Below are 26,619 nucleotides of genomic sequence, written 5' to 3'. Positions count from 1 at the left end.
CAGAGGAGGAGCTGCCCGCAGGGGAGGAGGACTCAACCCCCAACCCTGCAGCACCCCGCCCCCCACCCCGGCTGCACACGCCGCCGGCTGTGGAGCTACCCCACCAGCACTGACTGGTGGGAGCGGCTGGTGCTCAGAGAGTGGGACGACGACCGCTGGCTCCAGAACTTTCGCATGAGCCGGCAGACACTTCTGGAGCTATGCCAGTGGCTCACCCCCGCACTGAGGCACCAGGACACCGCCATGCGGCGTGCCCTCAGCGTCGAGAAACGGGTTGGCATCGCTGTCTGGAAGCTGGCCACTCCAGACAGCTACCGATCCGTGGGCCAACAGTTTGGCATTGGCAAGGCCACCGTCGGGGCTGTCCTCATGGAGGTAAGAGGACCCACGGGGGGCAGGGGGGAAGCAGCCCTGGCAGGGGAGGGGAGGGAAGGGGAGGGGTGCCCTGGCAGGGGAGGGCCACACACACCCTGCACACCCCTCATTGGTGCTCTCCCATGTGCTTCCCCTGCAGGTCGTCCGCGCCATCGATGCCCTGCTCCTCCACAGGCTCGTGAGGCTTGGGGACCCGGATGCCACCCTGGGCTTCCCCAATTGCTTTGGGGCTCTGGATGGGACTTACATCCCCATCCGCGCCCCGGAACACAGTGGAGGACGCTACATAAACCAGAAGGGCTACCACTCAGTGGTCCTCCAGGCCTTGGTGGACAGCTGGGGCCGTTTCCTGGACATTTATGTGGGCTGGCCTGGCAGCACCCACGACACCCGGGTATTCTGGAACTCGGGCCTGTGCCGCCGGTTGGAGGCGGGGACCTACATCCCCCAGCAGGAGATCCCTGTGGGGGGACACCACCATGCCCCTCTGCGTCATCGCAGATGCAGCATACCCCCTCCGGCCCTGGCTCATGCACCCGTACACAGGCCACCTGTCAGCCAGCCAGGAGCGCTTCAACCAGCGCCTGAACCACGCGCGCCAGGTGGTGGAGCGCACATTTGGGCGCCTCAAAGGGCGCTGGAGGTGTCTCCTCACCCGCCTTGATGCGGGCCCCACCAACATCCCCCAGATTGTGGGTGCATGCAGCACCCTACACAACCTGGTGGAGAGCAAGGGGGAGGCCTTCTTTCACGGCTGGGCTGTGGAGGCCGGCAGGGCTGATGTGCAGCCACCCCCTGCCCCCAGTTGCCAGGTGGACCCCGAAGGGACCCAGGTCCGGGAGGCCCTGCGGGCCCAGTTCAATGAGGCTGCGGGGTGAACACTGGCAGACCCCCCACTGCACCCCCCCCAATCCTCCACAACACTCCCTGCCCCTACGCCCACACCACAGAGCACCCAAGAGCACCCCCCCCACTTTTCTTGTAAAAATAAAAGCAGACAGTTGTTTGTCAACTCAAACATCTTTACTAGAACTCTTATTATTATTATTATTATTATGAACAAGACAAACTAACGATGTACAGGGGAAATCTAACTGATAAATATTAGAGGAATACACTAAAAAACTACACCGTCTGCTCAGGACACTCCCTACACAAGCACAAGAACAGATCTACACCAACACACCTCTAGAGCCCCATCCAGGGTTATTCTACTTACTACCCAAGATCCACAAGCCTGGAAATCCTGGACGCCCCATCATCTCCAGTATTGGCACTCTCACTGAAGGACTGTCTGGTTATGTGGACTCTCTCCTCAGACCCTATGTCACCAACACCCCCAGCTACCTCCGCGACACCACTGACTTCCTGAGAAGACTACAATACGTTGGTGACCTACCAGAAAACACTATCCTAGCAACCATGGATGTAGAGGCTCTGTATACCAACATCCCACACAAAGATGGAATAAATGCTGTCCGGAACAGTATCCCTGATGATGCTACAGCACATCTGGTGGCTGAGCTCTGCAACTTTATACTCACACACAACTATTTCAGATTCGGTGACAATATATACCTTCAAATCAGCGGCACAGCTATGGCTACCCGCATGGCCCCTCAATATGCCAATATTTTCATGGCTGACCTAGAACAACGCTTCCTTAACTCTCGTCCACTAACACCCCGGCTCTATTTACGCTACATTGACGACATCTTCATCATCAGGACTCATGGGAAGGAGACTCTGGAGGAATTCCACCGGGACTTCAACAACTTCCACCCCAACATCAAGCTCAGCCTGGACCAATCTACACAGGAGATCCACTTCCTTGACACTATCGTGCTTATACACAATGGACACATCAGTACCACCCTGTACCGTAAACCCACTGACCGCTATGCCTACCTTCATGCCTCCAGCTTCCATCCCAGACGCACCACACGATCCATCGTTTACAGCCAAGCACTTAGATATAACCGCATTTGTTCCAACCCCTCTGACAGAGACAAACACCTACAGGATCTGCACCAAGCATTCTTGAGACTGCAATACCCACCTGAGGAAGTGAGAAAACAAATCAACAGAGCCAGACGTGTGCCATGAAGCCTCCTGCTACAGGACAAGCCCAAGAGAGAAACCAACAGAACACCACTAGCCATCACCTACAGTCCTCAGCTAAAACCTCTACAGCGCATCATCAGGGATCTACAACCCATCCTGGACAATGATCCCACACTTTCACAGGCCTTGGGAGGCAGACCAGTCCTTGCCCCCAGACAACCTGCCAACCTGAAGCAAATCCTAACCAGCAACTATACACCACACCACAGTCACTCTAACTCAGGGACCCATCCATGCAACAAAACTCGTTGCCAGCTCTGCCCACATATCTACACCAGCAACACCATTACAGGACCTAACCAGATCAGCCACACCATCGTGGGTTCATTCAGCTGCACATCTACCAATGTAATTTATGCCATCATGTGCCAGCAATGCCCCTCTGCCATATACATCGGACAAACTGGACAGTCTCTATGTAAAAGAATAAACGCACACAAATCAGACATCAGAAATGGCAATATACAAAAACCCGTAGGAGAGCACTTCAATCTCCCAGGACACACAGTAGCAGATTTAAAAGCAGCTATCCTGCAGCAAAGAAATTTCAAGAAAAGACTCCAAAGAGAAATTGCTGAGCTACAATTCATCTGCAAATTCAATACCCTCAGCTCAGGATTAAACAAAGACTGTGAATGGCTGGCTAAATACAAAAGCAGCTTCCCCTCTCTTGGAGTTCACACCTCCAGCTCTACTGATGACAATACAACTCAGCCTGCCTGACTGAGCTAACCTCGTTATCCCCAGCCTTGCTCTGGCCTATTTATACCTGGCCTTGCAGATTTCCAGGACCAGCATCTGAAGAAGTGAGTTAACGCACGAAAGCTCATGCTCTAAACTTTTCTGTTAGTCTATAAGGTGCCACAGGACCCTTCGTTGCTGCTACAGATCCAGACTAACATAGCTACCCCTCCGACACTTGATAAATATATATACATTATAAAAATAGGGATAACATGAAAGGGGAAGACAAGGAAGGGGAGAACTATTTACATGGGGGGGTAAGGATCAGCATAGTAACGGGTCAAATATACAAACTACTTACAACAAAATAACAATAAACTGAGGGGAATATATACAAAGGGGGGAGCCACGTCCTGGGCCCCACGCCCCTACAGTCCAGTGCTGGGAGTGGGTGGCCGGGATCCCCGCCTCGGCCGCAGCCCTGGCCGGGGCTGGCTGGGGACCGGGCGGACCGGGAGATACGGCCGGCGAGTGTCAGCTGGCCCCAGGTCCCCCTCAACGGAATGGCCCTCAGTAGTGGGTGGCGGTGCAACGGCGGACGGCGCAGCGGCTGGAACAGCGGGTGGAGCAGCAGGTGGAGCAGGCAGGGCGGGCGCTGCAGCGGCCGGCGCAGCCTGGGGGGCCAGAGAGGCCACGATGCGGTTGAGGGTCCGCATGTAGGCCCCCCATGCTTCCTGGCGCCAGGCCAGTGCCCGCTCCTGCAGCTGGAGGCGTCACTCCTCCACCCGCAGGCGCTGCTTGGCAACCTCCAGCTGCCAACGGTGGAGGGCCAGCAGCTGGGGGTCCGTTGCCGTCGGCTGCTGCTGCTGGGTCCGCCGTCTTCCCCCCCATGGGGCCAGTCGGTCCTCCGCCGAGGGTCTGACTGGAGTGATGGCCCTGGAGGGCTTTCTGGGACCACTGATGCCTCGCCGGCGCTCTCTGGTCCTTCCGATGGTGCAGCTGCGGAACACGGGGGGGGGAAGAAGAGTGGAGACAGGCGTTAGTGTGGGCCCCGAGGCGTGCCCCTTATCCCCCCACCCCTCTGCTGCAGGTTCCCCATCCCCGTCCCCGGGAGATGCTGCTGTGATGGGGTTCGGGGTCCCCCTGCACTGCACCCCGTCCGCTGGCAGGAGTGACTCTCACTCAGCAGGTACGACAGGAGGTTTATTAGGCAACAGATGCCCAGTTTCTCACAGAAGCGACAGTACAGCAGCCAGAGACAGTCATTCCAACCCGTCCTGGGGAGAAGACCCCGAGGGGTGCCCCTCTGGGGTGTAGCTTTCCCCCTCCTCAGGCTGGCTGCCTTCTAGCTCTCCCTTCCCCTAGCCTCTAACTGTCGCCCCCGATTCAAACCCAGCTCAGCTCCTCCCTCCTCTTTGTTCAGGGCAGAGGTGTTACCTGCCAGTTGTAGCCCCAGGATCGTCCTTAGCCACTGGGAGCTATTCAGCTTGTTGCTCATATCTAGCCTGAGTCTCACATTTGCACTCCCCCCACTCCATCACATGCTGCTGCTGCTGCTGCTGCTGGGTGTCCGACCCCCTCCCCCCGGGGTTCCGCTCCCCCCAGCCCCGGGGATGGGGCATGGCACTGTCGTGCTGTGGGGGGGCAGGGGCTGATGCACTCTTCTGAGGGACATGTCACTGCTGTCCTTGGGGCCATGGCCATCTGGGCATGTGGAGGGCCCTGGTCATATCTCTTACCCCCGTCCCTCAACCCCGGGGGTGTGCACCGGGGGGGTACATACCTGACGGTCCACTCCCACGGTCGGGGGACACCTGCGGGGCGGACACCCGGCTGGAGCTCCAGGACGGCAGCATTATCTGGAGGCCGGTGTCGCTGGAGGAGGAGTCCCTCTCCTCCTCCTCCTCTTCCGGTGCCCCGGGGGTGGGCTCCTGGGGGGGCCCCCGGGGTACAGGGCTCACATCCGGGGTGGACTCCACCTCCAGGGCCTGCTGGGGCTCCTCGGCCAAGGTATCAAGCGTGGCTGGAGGGGAGGAGGTGTGCCGGGGGGCCCAGGATGTCCCTGAGCTCCCTGTAAAAGGGGCAAGTGACGGGGGTGGCCCCAGATCGGCCGGCCGCATCCCAGGCCCAGGCGTAACCCTGCCGCAGCTCCTTCACTTTACTCCAGACATGATCCGGAGTGCAGGCAGGGTGACCCTGGGCGGCCAGGCCCTCGGCCAGCCGAGCGAATGCATCCGCGTTCTGCCTCTTGCTCCCCATTACCTGGAGCACCTCCTCCTCACGCCAGAGCCCCAGCAGGTCCTGAAGCTCGGCCTCCGTCCAGGAGGGGCCCCGCTGCCGCTTCCCCGCCTGGCTGCTGGGCTGGGAGCCCTGGCTCCCCTTGGGGGGGATCCCCTGGGGCCGCTGGGGGGGCTGGCGGGCGGCCATTGCGTCGGGTGTGGGTGTCTGTGGCTGCAGAAGAGCGTGCAGGCTAGCCGCGTGTTACTGCTGCTGCCTGCACGCTCTCTCAGCTTCCTGCACAGGAAGGGAGGGGGCGGGGAGCTTTAAGGGGCCGCTCCACGCGGCCACCATCGAGCTCAGGGGCTGGAGAGAGCGTCTCTCAACCCCTCAGCTGATGGCCGCCATAGAGGACCCCACAATTTCGATGTTGCAGGACGCGCAACGACTACACATTCCCTACTCGCTATTCCCATCCCCTCATGGGGTTAGCGACTTCAACGTCTCGCCGCCTAACGTCGATGTTAACTTTGAAATAGCACCCAACACGTGTAGCCATGACGGGCGCTATTTCGAAGTTGGCGCCGCTACTTCGAAGTAGCGTGCACGTGTAGACGCGGCTGTTGAGAGTCTCTGGGTTAGACTAAGAGGGGTAAAAACAAGGGTGATGTCCTGCTAAGAGTCTACTACAGGCCACCTACCCAGGTGGAAGAGGTGGATGAGGCTTTTTTTAAACAACTAACAAAGTCAAGCAGGGCCCCAGATTTGGTCATGATGGATGACTTCAACTACCCAGATATATGTTGGGAAACTAAAACAGCAGGGCACAGACTACCCAGTAAGTTCTTTGATTGTACTGGTGACAGTTTTTTGTTCCAAAAGGTTGAACAAGCTACCAGTGGGGAAGCTGTTCTAGATTTGATTTTAAAGAATAGGGAGGAATTGGTAGAGAACTTGAAAGTGGAAGGCAGCTGGTGTGGAAGTGATCATGAAATCATAGAGTGCACAATTCTAAGGAAGGGTAGAAGGGAAAACAGCAAAATAGAGATAATAGATTTCAGGAGGGCAGATTTTGGTAAACTCAGAGAGCTGGTAGATAAGGTCCCGTGGGAAGCAAAACTGAGGGGAAAAACAGCTGAGGAGAGTTGGCAGTTTTTCAAAGGGACATTATTAAGGGCCTGAAAGCAAGCTATCCCGCTGCGTAGCAAAGATAGAAAATATGGCAAAAGACCGCCTTGGCTTAATCAGGGGATCTTGCATGATCTCAAAATAAAAAAGGAATTGTATAAAAAATGGAAACAAGGACAAATTACAAAGGATGAATACAGGCAAACAACACAAGAATGCAGGGGCAAGATTAGAAAGGCTAAGGCACAAAATGAGCTCAAACTAGCTACAGGCATAAAGGGAAACAAAAAGGCTTTTTATAAATATATTAGAAACAAGAGGAAGACCAGGGACAGGGTAGGGCCATTGCTCAGTGAGGAGGGAGAAACAGTAACAGGGAACTTGGAAATGGTAGAGATGCTTAATGACTTCTTTGTTTCAGTCTTCACTGAGAAGTCTGATGAAGGAATGCCCAACAGAGTGAATGCTAGTGGGAAAGGGGTAGGGTTAAAAGATAAAATAAAAAAAGAACAATTAAAACTCACTTAGGAAAATTAGATGTCTGCAAGTCACCAGGGCCTGATGAAATGCATTCTAGAATAATCAAGGAGCTGATAGAGGAGGTATCTGAACCTTTAACTATCATCTTTGGAAAATCATGGGAGACAGGAGAGATTCCAGAAGACTGGAAAAGGGCAAATATAGTGGCCATCAATAAAAAGGGGAATAAGAATAACCGAGGAAACTACAGGCCAGTCTTAACTTCAGTGCCAGGAAAGATAATGGAGCAGGTAATTAAAGAAATCATCTGCAAGCACTTGAAAGGTAGTAAGGTGATAGGGAACAACCAGCATGGGTTTGTAAAGAACAAATCACGTCAAACTAATCTGATAGCTTTCTTTGATAGGATAATGAGCCTTGTGGATAGGGGAGAAGTGGTGGATGTGGTGTACCTAGACTTTAGTAAAGCATTTGATACCGTCTCGCATGATATTCTTATAAAAAAACTAGGCAAATACAACTTAGATGAGGCTACTATAAGGTGGGTGCACAACTGGCTGGATAACCATACCCAGAGAGTAGTTCTTAACAGTTCTCAATCCTGCTGGAAAAGTATAACAAGTGGGGTTCCGCAGGGGTCTGTGTTAGGACCGGTTCTGTTCAATATATTCATCAATGATTTAGATATTGGCATAGAAAGTACGCTCATTAGGTTTGCAGACGACACCAAGCTGGTGGGGGTTGCAACTGCTTTGGAGGATAGGGTCATAATTCAAAATGATCTGGACAAATTGGAGAAATGGTCTGAGGTAAACAGGATGAAGTTTAATAAGGGCAAATACAAAGTGCTCCACTTGGGAAGGAACAATCAGTTTCACACATACAGAATGGGGAGAGACTGTCTAGGAATGACTACAGCAGAAAGGGATCTAGGGGTTATAGTGAACCACAAGCTAAATATGAGTCAACAGTGTGATGCTCTTGCAAAAAAAGCAAACATGATTCTGGGATGCATTAACAGGTGTGTTGTGAACAAGACACAAGAAGTCATTCTTCCGCTCTACTCTCTGCTGGTTAGGCCTCAGGCTATTGTGTCGTTCTGGGCACCGCAGTTCAAGAAAGATGTGGAGAAATTAGAGACAGTCCGGAAAAGAGCGACAAGAATGATTAAAGGTCTAGAGAACATGACTTAGGCTGAAAGAATTGGGTTTGTTTAGTTTGGAAAAGGGAAGATTGAGGGGAGACATGACAGCGGTTTTCAGGTATCTAAAAGGGCGTCATAAGGAAGAGGGAGAAAACTTGTTCTTCTTGGCCTCTGAGGATAGAACAAGAGGCAATGGGCTTAAACTGCAGCAAGTGAGGTTTAGGTTGGACATCAGGAGAAAGTTCCTAACTGTCAGGGTGGTCAAACAGTGGAATAAATTGTCAAGGGAGGTTGTGGAATCTCCATCGCTGGAGATATTTAAGAACAGGTTAGATAGATGTCTGTCAGGGATGGTTTAGACAGTAGTTGGTCCTGCCATTGGGGCAGGGGGCTGGACTCGATGGCCTCTCAGGTCCCTTCCAGTCCTAGTATTCTATAATTCTATGGCTGGAAAACGGGAATCTCTAGGAGAGCATGGACCTTTGCCCCCCAGACTCCACCTACAAGGCCTGTAAGTTGGCTGCACCTTTGTGGGCGAGGCTCATGCTCATAGGTACTGGAGCGAACACACACCTGCAGCTCCTGCTGGGCTGGAAGTGCATCCCATGTCACAGAGACTGAACAGCCAGACGGCACTGCTGCGTTCATACAATACAGCCTCTTCTAGGACACGGGCAAGGGGCCTGCCCTGGACTAACTCCTGGCTGAAGTGGAGCAGCTCTTGCCAAAGTCCAAGGAGGCTGGAGTTAAAAATAGCTGGTGACAACACCAGAACTAATGGTTAATTATCCTCATTGCCTCATTGCCAGTCTGAATCTGTCTAGCTTCAGCCTCCAAGCCTTGGCTCTTGCTACAGCTTGTTCTGCTTTGGCAGAACCTGGTCTCCATGTAGAGCCAAAAGGACACAGAGTTTGGCTGTGTTTCTGTGCTCCATCAGAAAACCACACCCCACCACACCCCAGAGGTGGCTGCATTTTCTGTGGGGAACTGATTCTTTTGTAAAGGGATGGGGTGAGCAGAGCTCTGTGACTGTCAATATCTGTCTGTGATTTAGCCATCACTGAACAGAATTAGATCTCAGTGCAGAAAGCTGCCATAGAAAAAGGGTGACCCTGCCTGAAATGCCCACACCTCTGAGGGTGTGGAAAAGAGACCCTGCTTTCCGGATGTCTTTTACCTCTGCATGGTTGTTCTCATCCCCCAGCCATGGGAGCACAGCTGTTCAGAGGGCAATGGCTCATGCCCAGCAGCCACCTTTAATAAGGCATTATGGAGCAGCGGTGGCTTGTCATGACAGCCTGTAATTACCTAACACGGACTGCTGCAACTCTTCCCAACTCTGAGAAGGACTTGATGTTTCCCGACTCCTCCAGCCTCAAAGGAATCCTTCCTTTCTGAGCACTCTTCAAAGGCCTGGCTGGGCTGTAATTACTGCAGGGAGCTCTCCTTGTGCAGATCTGGTCTCTCTGTGACTTGCAGATTTTGCAGTTCTTCAGAAACCATTTATTTCTCATGCTTCTCCAGTTCCATGTGTCTTTCTGGCCACTAATCCCTCTCTCTGGCCATCAGTAACATTCCTAGAGCTCATTTTATCCCATAGATCTTTGTGAAACACGGAGCTGGGAATTGGTGCTGAAATGCAGCCACCTCTGGAGTGGAGCTCAGCAGCTTTATGGCAGTATATGACAGCATCACAGCGCTGTCGGACATGAAGGACATCCTGGATCCCATTATATTTACAATAGGAATTTTGGGGACTATTCCAGCTTGGGTAGAACACTGAGGTTTCAGTCCTAAAGGGATCTGTAAAGGCACTGTGTGATGGGAAGGACTTGTGACAAAGCTCTTACTCACAGAGGTGCTAATCAGGTGGCCAAACTCATTTGTTTTGTCCTTTTTCCTATCTCCCCTGCACCCTGTGCACTGTCCCTCCCTCTCCCTTTGGCTGGGACTGCTCCTTACATTCCAGCCCTGAGCAGCTACCGATGCCCCAGGAAAACATCCCGGGCCCCCAGGTGACACTGGCCGACAGCAGACAGCCCCATGCCAGGATGGTGTGATGATCTGATCCCTGGTGAGGCAGCGAGGCTGGAAACAGCTGCTTGGTGCCGGCCGGAATTGGGGAATTCACTGGGGTTTCTAGCACTGCTAAGCGCAGCTCTGTTAGACCCCAGCCCTGGCGTTGCAGGAGGTGGCAGGGTGGGATGGGGAGGCCTTGGCAGAGCTGTGCAGGGAGCAGACTGGAGCTGGTGCTTGCAGGCCCATCTGGAATGCTGGGCTGGTGGTGATCCCCTGGCAGCGCTCCTGCCTGTTCCCCTGGGGCTCAGGTGCTGGGAAAATGGCCCAACAGTGTAATCTGACTGCCCCCCCACAGGGTTACTCCTTTCCCAGAGCGTCCTCCAGCCTCAGTCTCTGACGCCCTGGAGGCTGTCTCAGGGGGCGGGGGGGGGGTAGGAGTGCAGAGGTTGGGGTACTGGAGGGAGGTACAGACATTGGGGGCAAAGGGAGCATAGTGCAGGGAGAGGGTGGGGGCTGCAGGGTTGGGAAGAGGCAAGTGTGAGGATCCTATGGGGGACCAAGGGCAGTGAGTGGCACCATGACTAAGGGGGCCACAGGCACCAAGATGCAACTTTGCCTAAGGCTGGCCTGCTGAGAGCCTGCTGCCTCAGGCACTGGTCCCTGGCAGATCCTTTGCAGCTCAGCATGAAGCAGATTTTCAAAGCCAGAGCCCTGGCTCTCCTGACATTGCTAGAGCTAAGCACTAAGTGCTGAATATTCATGGGGCTGGGGCACCCCGCAACCCATAGAACTCACTCATCAGTCGCCAGCATGTAGCAGTGCTTGGGACTTTGTGCTTCTTCTTATTGAACATCATCAGATTTCTTTTGGCCCAATTCTCCAAATAGCCTGGGTCACTATGGACCTGATCCCTGCCCTGCAGCGTATCTGCCTCTCCCCGCAGCTTAGCATCTTTGCAAACTTGCTGAGGGTGCAAACTGTCCCATCATTGGCATCCTTAATGAACAAAACTGGCCGCACGACTGATCTCTGGGGCTCTCCACTTAATACAGGCTGCCAGCTAAACACTGAGCATGTCAATCTAGCCGTCTTTCTATCCACCTTACAGTCTATGCTGCTTTCACCTGTTGGCAAGAATCCTGTGGGTGACTGTATCCAAAGCCTTGCTAAAGTCAATGTGTATCACACTCACAACTTTCCCAACAACCTCAAAGCCAGTTAGTTATCTCATCATAGAAGACAACTAGGTCAGGCAGCTATGACTTGCCCTTGGTGAATCCAGGTTGACTGTTCTGATCACCTTCCTCTCCTGCAAGTGTTTCAAAATGCATTTGCACAGGACCTGCTCCATGATTTTTCCAGGGACTGACATGAGGCTGACTGGTCCTTCCATTTATAAAGATCTGGAGCATTTATATACATTTATACAGAGCTTTTATACGAGCTACATTTATAAAGAACTTAAGCTTTCGGGGGCAAAGACCGGCTTCCTCAGGTGCATCTGACAAAGTGGGTCTTTGCCCGCGAAAGCTTATGCTCTAAAATATCTGTTAGTCTATAAGATGCCACAGGATTCTTGTTGGTTTTGAAGATACAGACCAACTCGGCTCCCCACTGATATTTTTATAGTTTTGATTTTATAATCTTCAGCAATGCACTAATGAAATATTTTTAAAGCAAAATTTAAAATGAAGTCCTTTAGTCTACGAGAGTAAAGTTAGAAAGTGATAGTATGTACCCATTAAACTGCTTCATTACCATTGGAATGGCTCTTTCACAGGTTCAGTGTTTGCTAATAGCTCTGGCAGGGCTCCTTCTCTTTTCCATTAACTAGATCCTCTCTTCCACTTTCCCTACCATGCTTCATACTCAACCCAAGCAAATTGCGAGCTCCTCCCAAGACTTACGTAGGTTTCTTTGCAAATGTTTCCATAACCTGAGCCAACCCTCTTTACCTCTGGGAGAGGCGATCCAAATTCGTCTGGTCTCTACCCATTGACCTTCCCAGTTTGGGTGACCCTTCCCAGAGCTGTACCTCCTGCTGGCATAGCTCGCTGGGGCATTGAGACAGGCAAGCCACAGAGAAAGACCTCAGACAACGTGGAGAAGACCTACTGACAATAAAGGACTACAGCGGGGGTACTCCTGGGGTCAGCTAGAAGTTTGGTCCTGAGATGGAGCGAAGTGGAGACTTGTCGATGACCTGTGTGCCAGCCGGAGTACAAGGGTTTAAGTAAAGATCTGCTCCTGAGGGAGCCATAGACCAGGGACAGGAAGAAGTGAGTGAGTGGCCATCAGAGCCGATGGCGTCCCAAGACCTCTGGGGCCCTACACATCTGCGTATTCTGCGTATGGGTAAGTTGGCCCTGCCCCCAGTCACGGCAAGTTTTCAGAGATAATGGCTTTGCCAGCCCATCAGCCGTGTCTCAGCACCTCCGGACGCCTGAGATCTGACCTCCGCTGCTGGGGGCGCCTCCCCTCCCCCGCAAAGCAAGGCGCCCGAATAGGTGCTGTCCTGCTTCCCCCGAGCCGCGTTTGTTGTGCGAGTAGCCCTGCGCTTTCGCAGCACGCCCCAGGCGTGGCGAGCGCGCAGACCGGCCCCTCTGCCGAGCAAGGTGTCGACCAAGCCACGTCCCCGGGAAGCAACCTGGCACCTCCCGTCTCCTGCGGCGATGGCAGCTAAGGGGCGGGCCTGCCTTGCGGGCGTCCGGCACCGCCACCCGGCTGCAGGTCCCGCAGTGACGCGGCCCCGTCCGGTCCTCCCCTCTCAACAGGAGCAACCCAATCGACAAGCCCGAGCAAGCCGCCCCCCTGCAGGGCTCCAGCCGCCCCCACCCTGGGCCGGCCTGGAGCACGGGGTGGGGTGGGGGGCGCTGCTGGTGCGCTCAGGGCGCGGGCGGTGCAGCTGCCGGCCCCGAGCGGATCCCCGCCGGGCCTGCCGACCCCTTCCAGCCCCAGGGGCGGGCGCCCCGCACACGCCTGCCAAGCGTCAGACGCCCCGAGCAGGAGCGGCTGCCCCGGTGCCGATGGCTGCACGGGGCGGGGCGGCGGCACTCGGGCCCCCGCGCGGCTCCGCACGGCAGCTCGGGGGGCGTGAAGCGCAGCCTCCCGCCGTCCCCGCCAGCACGGCCCCGGCTCAGCGGCAGCGGGGGGCCGCGGGGGGCGCACGGAGCACGGCCCGGCTGCCCGGGGCTGCGCAGGGCAGAGGGAGCCCGGGGAGCAACGGCGCCAGCGCGTCTGCCCGCGGGCGGCCCCCCAGCAGCCGGGCTCTGGCGCCCCCCGCCGCTCCCCGGGACGGGCGCGGGCGCTGAGCTCGTGCCCGCGCCGCCCCGTTGCCATGGTGAGCGGCGGAGGCCGCGGCTCGGGCCTGCCGAGGCTGTTTCCCAGGCGCGGGGGGCGGGGCGGGGCCGCGCTGCCGGGAGCTGCCATTGGCGGCGGCGCGCACGTGGCCCCCGTGGAATGCTAATGTCTGCTGGCCCCGCCCCCGCGCGCCGGCCGGCCGGGCGGGGGAGGCGGCGGCGAGGGCGAGGCGGCACCGCCAGGCGCCCCGCAAGGTGGGCGGGCGGGAGCGGCGGCGGCTGGGCCTGGCACGCGGGCTCGGGCCTGGGGGAGCCCTGCCGGAGGCGCGCCCGCCCCGCCCCGCCCCGCCCGGGGAGGCCGCCTGGCACGGCCGGGGAGCAGCGCGCCGGTTGGCACATGCCCTGCACAGGCGCAGGCGGCAGGTACGTACCGCGGGCTCGGCCCGGGCAGCGGGCTCCGGCCGCCTTCCCGCACCGGCAGGGCGGGCCGGGGTGCGGCTGCGGAGTCGTCGGGGCCGGGCCGTGGGGGGAGCCGTGTCCGTGGCCAGGCACGTCCGGGGGGGCTTCTCGCCGCTGCCCGCGCCGTGCCTCAGTTTCCCTGCCCGTCAGAGGGGCTCGCTCTGGCGCAGGGCTGCAAGACACCCGGGGCGGCGCAAAGGCGATGCAGCCGCTGCTGGCCCCTGGCTGCCGCCGCCGCCGGGCCCGCGGCGGGTCCCTCACCTAAGGAAGGCCGGCGGCACATGGAGCGTGGGAACGTTGTGAGGGGGTTCGGGGGCGGTCACACGCCCTCTCCGCCGCGTGCGGGTGCGGGCCGGGCCGAGCCGAGCCGAGCCGGGATGCCCGTCCTGCCCGCAGGGGTTAATGTTCAGTCCTGTCTGCTTGATGTCCTCTCGGCCCCCCACCCCCAGCAGCTGCCTGCAGGACTCTGGGCGGCGGGGGCGGGAGCGGGACAGGAGCCGGCACCGCTGGCTGACGGCTCTCCTGAGAGCTGATCCCGGCGTGGCGTGGAGCCGAGGGCAGAGGGAGGTTTGGTGGCTCCAGGGCTCCACCTGCGCTTGGGGCGGATTCTCCCCGGCACTCGCCAGGCCCAGCCATTGCCTGGTTACACAGTGGGTGAACGTGGGCTGGGTGCCCAGCATGTGCCTTGGTGTACACTGGGGACAGGTCTGCCTGAAGTGCCCCGGGTGTGCCAAGAGCAGCACGGAGCGGGTGACTCCCAGTCATTCCCGGCAGGGTGCCAGGTGCCGGCTCAACCCTCACAGCCAGGCTCTTTGCTCCCTGTCTCCTGCTGCTAACCCCCAGGGCCGCTGGGTAGTTTTGGCAACCTGTGCTGGCGGGAGCGTCAGAGACGTGTTATAGCACAGATCCGGCGACCCACTGGTACATTCCTAGCTCACCTTTGAGGGCACCTGGTGGGTTCTGCCCCCTTCTGCTGTGCAAGGTTATAGCAGGTTTGCTCCAGCTGTTTGCTGGAGGAACCCCTGGCAGGTGACGGGTTCCTTGGCCTGGAGCATTCTCCACCTGCCTGGCCTGAGGACTGCAGTGGCAGGATGCTCCAGGACAGCGCTAGGGCATAGCCAGGGTTAGGGCCCTCTCCCCTTGCAGTGGGTCTGCTTAGAAGCAAGCACAGGAGGGAGAAGTTAAGCGGCTACTTCCCTTGCAATGCCCATCCCCTACTGCGCCTCACGTTGGGGTTCTCCACCGATGTGCTCAGGACCTGGGCTGTGACTGGGAACAAGCTTGGGCATCCGGCACGGCAGGGTCTGTTCCCAGCCCTGTGCCCCTTCACCCTCACTTCGGCATGCGTGAAATGAAATTAGTGATGCTCACCCACACAGCAGCAGGGGCTGCTGGGTTAGGGGAATGCTGGCCCAGCAAAAGCTGGAACGTGCCTCTTAGACATAATGCTGGGCAGTGACAGAGATCTGGATGGGCCGTGTCTGGATGGCTGGCAGTAGCAGCTGGAGCTGTCCTGCTTTGAGGACATATTTCCCATCATGAGTGGCTTTATTTTCACTCAAGAGACTAGGTCCCTTGGGCTCTCATAATCTCAGCTTGCCTCTCCACAGCTTGGAAACCTCAGGCCAAATCCTCCTGTCCTGAGATCTGAGAGAGCTTTGCCTGGGAAAGGACTGAAGGATCAAACATACAGTCTTCAGGGTTGATAGCAAAACTCCCATGGACTTCAGCAGTGGTCGAATCTCTTCTGGAGCACAGGCTAAAGGACCAGGCCCTTGAATTGGGAGGGGGCAGAGGTGTTGAATGAAAGGCGGCTGTTAGAGCCTAGAGACTGGTGTTGACTGATGGTCCCCAGATATGGCTTGGATCAGCAAACTTTCTGGCTCCCATCTGGGCCAAGCAGAGGCCAGTCCAAAACATTTCTGCTGAGACCCAAAAGCTGATTTCAGGGAGGTGATTTGCAAAAGCCGTTATGGTTAAAGCCCTGGCCACCAGACACCATTGTACCTGCCAGGCTGTGTGATTTCCTGTGACAGGATTGCAGGCAAGCCCCTGTCTGTGGGCTAGGGCAGGGCATTCCCCGCTGGAGCTCTGCCACTGGGATTCAGGTCCCCACTGGCTGGGTAGGGCCTGCTGGTGGACATTCAGGCTTTATTTAAGGCCTGTCCTCTTCCGAGTCTCCCTTAACCAGCTGATAGGTTAGGAAGATGGACTGTGTGGCAGCTGATTCGAAGAAGGCATGCGATTAGGGAGGAGAAGCTGGCTGGGCTGAAGAGCTTGTGGGTCTGCTCAGAGGGAGGCTGCTGTGGAATACAAACAGGGCATTGGGTGGCTCCAAGCTCAGGACAATGAGGGTTGTGTCCTGGGGCAGGTGAAATGCTCCGGGGAAAGCAGAAGGCCTGAGCCATGGGCAGCCTTACAATGGAAGCTACGGTGATGCAAGGCTGAAGCCAGTTCCTCCATGGAGTCAGTGCCGGTGGTGAGTGGCACGGCATGCAAGGGGGATTCCCGTCACTGGCTGTTCTCTCCCTTCTACCAGGGCGCTGGGGGCTGAGCGTTCCACTTACACAGCCGCAGTGGCTGGCTAGTGACTATGAGGGCACATCTGCCCTACAGCCACATGGCTCAGGACTGCAAGCGTGTCACTAGAGTGCTGCACTGAAAATACTCCCTCCATCGACAGCAGGGGGTTTCCAGCAATGTGGTTGATCTGCCTCCCCAAGAGGTGGTTACTAGGTTTGTGGAAGAATTCGCCCATTACGTAAGAATGGCCACAGTGGGTCAGGCCAGAGGTCTATCCAGTCCAATGTCCTGCCCCCCAACAGTGGCCAACACCAGGTGCCCCCAAGGGAATGAACAGAAAAGGTGATCACAGAGTGATCTGTCCCGTCACCCATTCCCAGCTTCTGACAAACAGAGGCTAGCGGCACCATTCCTGCCCATTCGGGTTAACAGCTGTTGAGGGGCTGATCTTCTCACGGATTTATCTAGCTCTTTTTTGAGTTCTGTTATGATCTTGGCCTTCAGAACATCCTGTGGCAAGGAGTTCCACAGGCTGACTGTGCGTGGTGTGAGGAAATGGCATCCTTTTGTTGATTTTTAAACCTGCTGCCTATTACTGCCATTTAGGGCTCCCTGGCTCTTGTGTCCATTGGTCTAACTGCATCTGTCTAGAGGTTAAGGCGGCACATGTTGATCCTAGCCTGACGTGGTGGAGCTAACTCTTAGATGTAGACTTGGCCTTAATGCACAGGCAGGAAGGAGGACCCAGTACTTATGGTGGCTGTCTAGGACTTAGGAGAGACAGAGTCAAGTCCTTGCTCCTCTGTAGACTCCTTGTGGGAGCAACAGCGAGTCACCTAGGCCAAGATAGTTTTTAAAAGAGCTGGAGGCCTCACTGGGATCTGGGCCATGGCAACCATAAAATAGAGGAGATAATGGCCCTGTCTTGAGGGGCTGGGCCACACAAGACAGGGAAGCTGCTCAGATGCTCCAGTAGTAGGTGCTCCATGGAGAGGGATTAGAATAAACTCTTATAGCTAATGCTTTTCACTCACAGACTGCAGAGTTAATCAGTATCCATAACCCCATTTCTCAGATGGGGAAAGAGAGAGAGAGAGAGCAGGAGGGAACTTGCTCACGATTTTATAGCCCCATAACTAATGCCCCGGCTCCGGAGCACTCTGAGGGGAAGGGTTTCTCACATTGCTTTCGTTGACACTAGAGAGTGCTAATGAAAATGTTGTAATCGACACTAATGGTTCTAATGTAAAAATACAGAGTCAGAAAAGACCCAGAGGAGAGGACTGGGGTGTCCGCTGGGTCTAGTCCTGTGGGGGAACCAGGAAGGAGCAGCACCAAAAGGATGAAACAATTATTTTTCTCATGATTTGTTAGAGTAGCATTCAAAATGCAGACAGGGTCTGAACCTGCAAGGTTCTCTGCCCCCTTCTGCTCCTACTGACTTGTGAGGCCAAAGGACATTGAGCGCCGTGCAAATACGTAGCCCATGCAGGAAATGCTAGTCTGGGGCTTGTGTGGCTAGTCTTACTACCTGGCTTTTTTTGTGGCACCAAGTGTTCATTTATGCCCTGGAATTACACAGTCAAGATGTCCCTGGGGAGAGCGGGAGAAGGTATGTGACTGCCCATCTCTGATCTTTGCCGTTGTTCCCTTAGGGCCCAGATGTTTTCTGAAGCACTAATGAGATTTTACTTATCATCTGGGTCTTTTCCTGTTGCTTCTAGAGCTTCTTCTCTGAGAATCAGCAGTGAAAGGGAGAGAACATTGTTGGGAAAGTTTTGAGAAAACCCAAGAGGGAAGTTCAATAGCTGGGTCTTGGAAGGTGCCGTTTGTGATAAATACAACCCTGCAGCACGCTAGCAGTGATAATACATAGCTCTTATCCAGCACTGTCCAGCCCTACAGCCCGAAGCACCTCAGAGAGCAGGTCAGGATCATTATCTTCACTGCATAGATGGAGAAACTGTGGCACAGAACAGCAACCTGACTGATCCAGGCCAGTGGTAGAGCCAGGAATCAAAGCCAGGCCTCCTGAACCCCAGCTGAGGCCCACGGCTTCCAACAGAATCTCCAGTGTGGAAATTAGGTTCAGGAACCTCTCGTCTTCCAAAAAAAAGATTCTTCAGCTCAGAATCCAAAACCGCCAGTTGGTGTAGGTGAGCAAACAAGTTTTATAGTTTGTTTAAAGCAACAGGTCTTCAGAAGCCTCATGCAGTGGTTAGAGATTGTTCTAGGAAGCTTACTAAATTTAATAAGAAATTGTACCCTACCTCCAGCCATTCTAGAGCCAAGAATGAAATCTCGGGCATGGGCCAATAGGCGTGCAGAAGAAGTGATCAGCATCAGTTAAAACTCTCTGGGCCTGACCTGCTGAAGATCAGCTTTTTCTATCGTTTTTGGGCCCCACGGGAACATTCTGTCCCTGATCCAGAATTCCATGCGATGGCTTAAAATCCAGTAGTCCAGACTCGTTGCCTAGCTCTCGATGCTCAGCCTGGATTGCGGGAACTCCGTGTAGTTTACAAGTAAATCAGCAGAACTTTGGTGTGGTCTTGCCATAGGCCTGGTCTGAATCTGGGCTGGTCTCTGCAGCTGAAATGTGCATGAGCACAGCTGGGAGGGTGCATGGTGCTCCTGTTCTACCCTGACAGCTGCTGGGCAGGGCCTTTTTTAAACAAATCCAAAGGCTGGAGGGGGCTGGCCCAGTGGGTAACTCATTTGTCTGCACAGCTAGGAAGCGGTGTGCTCTGCCCCAGAGCCCCCCTGTGCCCTTGGGTCACTCCCTGCCTCAGTTTCCCACCTGTGCAATGGGGCTAATAGGCCTTGTTCACAGGGGTGTTGGAGGGTGAATGCATGGAGGGTTGGGAAGTGCTCCAACACAGCAGAGATGATGGCTGTGGAACTATCTGAGAGAGGCGAAATGCAGGATTTCAGAATTGCTCCCGAGACCCCTCGGTATCCCATGAGAACAGCCACCCTGGTCAGACCAAAGGTCCATCCAGCCCAGTGTCTTGTCCCCCAGCAGTGGCCAATGCCAGGTGCCCCAGAGGGACTGAACAAAGCAGGTGATCATCAAGTGACCCCTCTCCTGTCATCCATTTCCGGCCTCTGACAAACGGCGGCTAGGGACACTGTCCCTGTCTGTCCGGGCTAATGGTGGCTGATGGACCTAGTCTCCATGAACTTACCTAGATCTTTGCTGAACCCTGTTATAGCCTTGGCCTTCACAACATCTTCTGGCAGGGAGTTCCACAGCTCGACCACATGTTGTGCGAAGTACTTCCTTCATTTATTTTAAACCGGCTACCTATTAATTTAATTTGGTGACCCCTCTTCTCCCCATTAGACGCTGACAAAAGCTCATATCCCCCTGTCTGATTTGACTGTTTTTTTCCGCTTTTGATAAGTGCTGTTGATCCTGGGCCATTTTCACATTGCTGAATAGACCTTTTCAGCTCTGGCTGTCCCTCTTACTGGGACCCCACTCTTTCAATACTCCTCTGAATCTGCCTCCCATGCATCTGATGAAGTGGGTCTTTGCCCACAAAAGCTTATGCTCCAAAGTATCTGTTAGTCTATAAGGTTAGTCTATAACTTCTTGTTGTTCTCGAACCTATAGACTAACGCAGCTGCCTCTCTGGTACTAGTTCTTATGTTATGGGAAGGAGTAAATAACTCTATTTTCTCCACAGCAGTCATGATTTCATACATGCCTATCACATCCTCCCTTAGTCATCTCTCTTCCAAGCTGAAAAGTCTCTTCTCCTCATGTGGCTCCTGTTCGATACTCCTGATCATTTTTGTTGCCCTTTTCTGAACCTTTCCCGATGCCAAGATACCTTTTTGGAGATGAGGCAGCCACATCTGCATGCAGTATTCAAGATGTGGGTTTGCTGTGGATTTATATAGAAGCAGTAAGATATTCTCTATCTTATTCCCTATCCCTTTTTAATTATTCCTAACATTGTTTGCTTTTTTGACTGTTGTCCTACACTGAGTGGATGTTTTCAGAGAGTTATTACTCCACAATGACTGCAAGATCTCTCTCAATTCGTACCAGCTAGTTTAGTCCCCCTCGGTTTATGTGTATAGGTGGGATGTCGTTTCCAATGTGCATTACTTTGCGTTTATCGACAGAGAATTTCGTCTGCTGTTGTTTTGCCCAGTCACCTGGTTTTGTGAGATCCTTTTTGAAGCTTGTCACTGTCTGAGTTGGACTTAACTGTCTGAAGAAGTTTTGCATTGTCTGCAGATTTTGCCAGCTCACTATCTACCCCTTTCTCCATATCAGTTAGGAATAAGTTGAATAGGGTTGGTCCTAGGACAGATCCCAGGGGAAATGCCAAGGATCCTGTACCCTTAGTTAGGCACCTGAGGCCCCTTTCCCCACCTTGCCGGCTACCCAGCAGCTACTCCTGATCCCCAATGCACAGAGCTAAAACTGCCGGGTTTGAAAGAAGCAGCCCCTGCTTGAGATACCTGCCTGGTACTGAAGTACTCATGAACTGAGCCAGGAGGACACCATTGCACAGGGAGTCTGCAGAGAGTGGCTGAGGTGTGTCTCTGCTTGCTCTGCTGCCAGCCACCTGTGCTGCAGGGCGGGAGCTTTGTAGCTGGGGCTTCCTTCCGTGTGAGGGGAGCCGGACAGTTGTGCTCTGTGAGACACAAGATCTCTGTGTGTCAGAGAGATGCAAATACAACATCGGATCCTGCTTCTTCGTTGTGCAGCTGGGGCTAAGACACCAAAGTTGTGTGTAACAGGACCTGCGAGCCCATCCATCTGTACCTGCCTGCCTCCTGGCTCTCCATCCTCCCTGTGTCCCCACAGCAGATCCATCAGGGGGAACTGCCCCACCTAACTCCCCCAGTTCCTCCTTTGTGGCCGCTCCGCACCAGAAGCCTGGCCTACTGGAAAAGAGCATGTGTGACCTAAAGGGAGTGTGTGCCCAGGGCACAGTCAGTGTTCAGACAGGCCTGTTGCCCCACCCTTCCCCCAGTGCCCTGGTACCCTCCTTTGGTACATGGCTGGCCAGCTGGGCTCCAGGGCGCTGTCCATGGTACACACTGGGCCGGGGGCCTGGGTTACATGTCACGATATGACTCCTTATTGTGACATGTAGCCCCCTCCATGGCACTGTCTGTGGCACGCTTGTACCGCCTATAGTGTTCTCCCTGGTGCTGTGGTCTGGGCACATGGTGCCCTGCAGCACTGTCTGTGCACAGACACAAGGCTTTTTGTGCTAGGTAAGTGAACCCCCTCGTGACACAGAGGCTGCTGTGTTCTCCAGAGTGTTGGTGCAGCCCAGGGCATGCTTGGGGTGTATGTGTGTGCTCTGCTTGGTACACACCACGGTGCTGGTCTGGCCTGGGTCTCTCCCGGGTCTCTGCCCTCACCCACCGTCACTTCTGGAATAAGGGGCTCTCAGCATTTCCACTGGAAGGCACTGGCTCGGGGAGATAGTAATGCCCCGGGGCTGGTCGTTATTCCTCCATAAGGTGTTGGAGGGAGAGAACATCTGCAGTGGTGCAGCCACCTTGGTGCCAGGATGCTGGAGACACACAGTGCAGGAGGTTCTGGCCTTTGGTGGAACCGCTTTTGCTGGTGAGAGACGAGGCAGAGTGACTGCTCCGGGCAGCGTGCTGCTGTACGTGGCTTCAGGGCCCACACTCTTGGCAGCCCAGAGTTTACATCACTCGCCACAACAGCAAAGAACTATTGCAGGCCTGGGGCCCGTGTCTAGAGTCTTGTGTGCCTGCCGGGAGCGAGCAGTCCAGGGCTTCCTACCTCATGTGCGCGGAGGCTGATGGTCCCATTATGTGTGCTGGGAACAGGAGCACGTGAATATGCTTATCCTGGGAATGGCACGTTCTGGGCTCTCTCTCCAAGGGCTGCGGTGCCCTTTGGCCCTTCTAGGTGTGAGCACTGCCAGAGGGATGATGCAGCTGAGAGTCCCTCCCAGGTATGTGCGCGCCCAGGCACTCTGATTTCCCTGCTCTATCCTGCCTTGGTTATGGTGTGGGCTGAGAGAGTGTACCAGCCAGCCTGCCCCGGGGGGCCAGGACAGGTGGGAAGCTCTTGATTAGATGTTGCCCTTTGTACCTCTTATCTGGGACCTCAAACCCCAAAGGTATCTAGGCACCTGATTCTCACTGACGCCAATGGGAGTTCAGTGCCTAAACACCTTTGGGAATCAGGGTCCTTCTGCCTTAGACTCCCGTGAAGTGAGCTGTGCCTGCTGCAGTGAGTGGGCCCAGGCCTGCGCTGGAACTGGGCCTGCCGGCCCACCAACATTGCTGCAGGTTCCTTGTAATCTCCCAGCGCAGCCCAGGCTGGTGTGTGCTGGCTGCGGAGGCAGTGAGGCAGCCCTGCCTTCCCCATGTGAGGGGATGGACGGGGCCTTACATTTGGTGGGCAGTTGCCTAAGGGTGTCTAAATTGTGCTGCTTGTAGCAAGCTGTGTGTGGCCTGGGAACCAGCCAGCAGAGCCCCCAGCCCCTCTGGGGCACTAGGGAACTGCAACGCTGCCTAGGGCATCAGGGTGGGAATTGAGGATGAGCCTCGAGCTGGCAATGGCCATCAGAGCGTTTGGGCATCAGTAGCCTGGAGTGAGCAAGGTGTGCATTGTGCCAGCGCATTGGGTGGCATCTCTGCCCTGGCAAACTGTGCCAGGACTCTGCCGTTGCTGGGGGGGCGTGTAATAACATCCTGCAGTGCACCTCCATCCATCCCTCCCAGCCACAGCCTGCAGCCCAAGCCCAAGCCCCCTGCGTGCGCCACTGCCTCTTGCAGAGTCCATACACTGTTACTAGCAGTCCGCCCGCAGCTCCTGTGCTGGACTCCCCTCCAGCAACCCTGGCACTGCAGCTCCAGCCCCATGGCCCCCAAGGGCGCAGGTTGTTCCATGGTGCCTGGCGGGGGACACCATCAGCCGCAGGTCTCCCCCTTCCTGAGCTCGGTCACAGGGTAGAAGTGCGTGTTGGTGGCCCTGGTGCAGGTGGGATGGCAACTTGAGTTCCTGTTGCAATCCACCTTGTCAGCCTTTCGAAAGTCGAGCTCTCGTTAGTGTGAGGGGGTGGGTTTGGCTGTGCCGGTATCTGCTTCCCAGCCCAACAGCCCCCAGCAGGGCACCCTTGGGCCTGTGCCTGCCAGGTGCTTACCCAGTCGGAGGTCACTGCTATCACAGACCTGCCCTGAGCCTCGGGGCTGCAGCTGTCATTGCTGTCAGGTGCTTTTCAGCTCATCAGTCTGAGGATTCCCTCCCCCCACCTCGTTCCTGTGCCTTTGTGTGCGCACACACACGCACACCCTGCACCCTGGAGGAGGCATCAGCTGTTTTAATCTGCTGTTAGCCCCCATGTGCACAGCACTGGCTCCCCCAGGCGTACTCTGCCCTGGTCCCTGCGGCCAGGCAGCAGTGGGATTCTCTGGCATTCCTGCATGTTTGTCACTCACCCCTCCCCAAGTGCTGCTGGCTGACCCCCCAGCCCGTGTGAGTCCTGGCCCAGCCCTGGCCACCCCAGGCCCCCATGCTCCACCCCGCCCTGCCCTCTTTCCTCTCCTGGAACAGCTGGGTCCCCTGAGCCCCTGGCTGGGACGACCGCTCAGTGCCGCAGACCGGCAGGGCCTGACCCTTGGCTTGGCCACCCTGGGCGCGCTGCAGTGAGAGAGGAGGGCTGCTCCCTGGCAGCGCCAGGTCCCTGTGCTCAGAGATTGTCCAAGGAGGCACACGGCTGTGGCGCTGCCCTGGGGTGCCCATCCCAGGCTGTAGCAGGAGGCCATGTGGGCCAGGACTGTGCCAGAAGCAGTGCTTGGTGAGGGGCCGTGGCACACAGCGCTGTGGAGATCTCAGCAGCCCAACAAGCAGCCCCAGCACAACTGTTAAAAACTTAGCCAGGCCCCAGGGCTTTCTGGGTGACACCAGCAGCCTGTCTAGCCCCTTGGGCAGCCCAGGACTGGGAGGGTGCAGGAGCAGTTCAAAGGCACCCTTCCCCTCGCCTTGGATGGCATGTCAGCCCAGGCCCCAGCTGGCAGCCAGCATCTGGCTCGTGAGGCCACACGGGCAGGAATGCTAGTGTCTTGTGAGGGCAGGTCCCAAGCGCCCTGGCTGGCGAGCGGGAGGGAGGGAGGGAGGGAATCTCGCGGTGCTGCACCAGGAGCTGAAGGGGGAAAGAGGACTGGCCAGACCCAATCTCTACTTTGGGGCATGGGGGGAGGTGACCTGGACATGGGACATAGCTGGCGGATGGCACCTGGGCACTCCTCTCATCAGAGCCCAGCCCCAGGAGCTCCCCTGATCTCAGGGCAGGTGCTCATCCTGTCACTTCCTGCGGACCAGAGGGAACTTTGCAAGGGATCACAGAGCATGAGAGCTTCTTGTGGGGGCCCATGCTGAGCCCTGCCTGGCATGATCCCCGCAGGCAGGCCCTGGTGTGGGCAGGAGGCCAGGGAGCCAAGCGGGCCCTGGTGTGGGCAGGAGAGGCAGCCAGTGATGCACAAACCAGGCTCAACCCTCTCTCAAGCCCTAAACAACCAGGCAACTCCCTGTCTCCAGCACTGCCCTCCACCCGGGGGCAGATTGACCCCCTCTCTTCTTCCCCACTTCTGTCAGTGTGCACAGCGGCTGTAGCCATGTGAGCTGGGGGCACCCAGCACCCCACATGGGCTCTGTAGCCCAGGCAAGGGGAGCTGCTGTCTGACCACACAAGCTGGGGGAGCAAATGCAACAAAGCCACTAAGCTTGGGGTGTCAGAGGTTGCTATGCTGCAGCTGAGAAGAGGCCCAGAGGGTCTGGCTAGTGTGTGTGTGGGAGCCTTGGGGGAGGTACCGGCAGGCTGTGGGTCAGGAGTGAGGGGCACCAGCTGAGCTGTGGGGGGGCTGTGGGTCAGGGCTGAGTTCAGCCGATCTGACCTGTTGCCCCAGGCCCTCTCCAGTTCTCCTAGTGATGATGGGGGCGGGGCATATAAATACACTTTTGTTAATTGGGGTTAACAGGCACCTGAGCCCAGCTAGGCCCCAGGGTGGCATCTGAAGGGGGCTGGATAGTGGGGTTGGGGGCAGATGAGCCTGCAGGAAGCTGGGGGACAACGAGCCGGGGGGAGCTAAGAGCAGCCCTGGAGGCTTGGGGGAGACCAGCAGGGTGCTGAGCTGGAGCACGTGGCCAACAGAGCCTGACGTGAGGCAGTCGCCCTGAACAGCAGCAGGGCCAACGGGTGTTAGGACTGAAGCTTGAGGGCCCTCGGAGAGGCACTGCAGATGAGGGGAGATTACAGGAGGGGCCGCACCAGGAAGCCGCAGCCCAAATCCCAGGAGGCAGATAGACCTGGGGGAGGAAGGGGAGGCTGCCCAGGACAGATCAAACCCTGGGTGCAAAGCTCCTGGAGACGGCGACTTTGCCTGTAGCAGGCCTGAGATGGGGTTTGCTCCGCAGCTGAGCTCAAGGGCAGACCAAGCCAGAGGGAGCCGAGCGTCTCTTACCCAGGTGAGCCCATGGCAGGTTCAGCCGCATGCTGGGAGCTGCCGTTTCCTTGGGGGGCCTGTGAGGGCCTGGGGCTCTTGGTGGCCCCCCCGGGAAGAGGGGCAGGAGACACTGAACTGTGGACGCTGTTTTGTGTGGGCCTTGGCCTGGGGAACCAGGGAGCAAGGGAGGAGCTGCCAGAAGGGGTCCCTGGGGCCCAGGCCCTGGAGCATAGAGTGGCTCTGTCCTGCCCTGCTCTGAGGGGGTGCGTGGTAGCGTCTGCCTCCTGCGCAGTGCGAGGCCTCTGGGCCAAGGTCTCCGCACCTGCCGGGCCCAGTCTGACTCGTGTCCCCCTTTGCCAGGCTGGGGGAGAGGGGAGCCAGGCCCTGGTCTTAGGATCTGCCCACCCTGCCTGGGAGGGCCCCTGGCCATGGGCAGGGACAGTCTCACCTGGCTCTAGGGAGATGGAGCCGCTGGCAGCTCCGACAGAGCTGCTCTGCCCTGTCTGGGTGAGGCCGGATTGAGGTGGGGGCTTTGCTCAGGGGTGTGTCAGACTGAAGGGGTGGGGATTGAGCTGGCGTAGTTACAGCTGCCCAGGGGGTTTGGACACCTGGAGGCCTGGGAGATCTCAGCCTGTGTCTTTAACCAAGCTGCCCATTCCCCCAGGTGTGCCTTTGGCATTGGAGTTCAGTGGGGAAACCACAGGGTTAAAC

General features: G+C 56.3%; 1 protein-coding gene across 2 annotated transcripts in view; it reads left to right on the top strand.

The window, feature by feature from the left end:
• Positions 1–13,702: 13,702 nt before the first annotated feature.
• Positions 13,703–26,619, top strand: part of PHC2 (polyhomeotic homolog 2) — a 107,888-nt gene continuing 94,971 nt past the window's right edge. Inside the window, exon 1 of one of the 2 annotated variants that reach the window (XM_074975599.1) lies at positions 13,703–13,893. The gene's annotated coding sequence lies outside the window, so the exon portion shown is untranslated. The remainder of the gene's footprint in view (positions 13,894–26,619) is intronic. The other variant, XM_074975601.1, reaches the window with a different exon arrangement.

The sequence above is a fragment of the Carettochelys insculpta genome, chromosome 23 (genome assembly GCF_033958435.1).
Source record: "Carettochelys insculpta isolate YL-2023 chromosome 23, ASM3395843v1, whole genome shotgun sequence".
Classification (NCBI taxonomy): domain Eukaryota; kingdom Metazoa; phylum Chordata; order Testudines; family Carettochelyidae; genus Carettochelys; species Carettochelys insculpta.
Note: the sequence above shows the minus strand (reverse complement) of the source record. Positions and strands in the feature narration are given on the sequence as shown.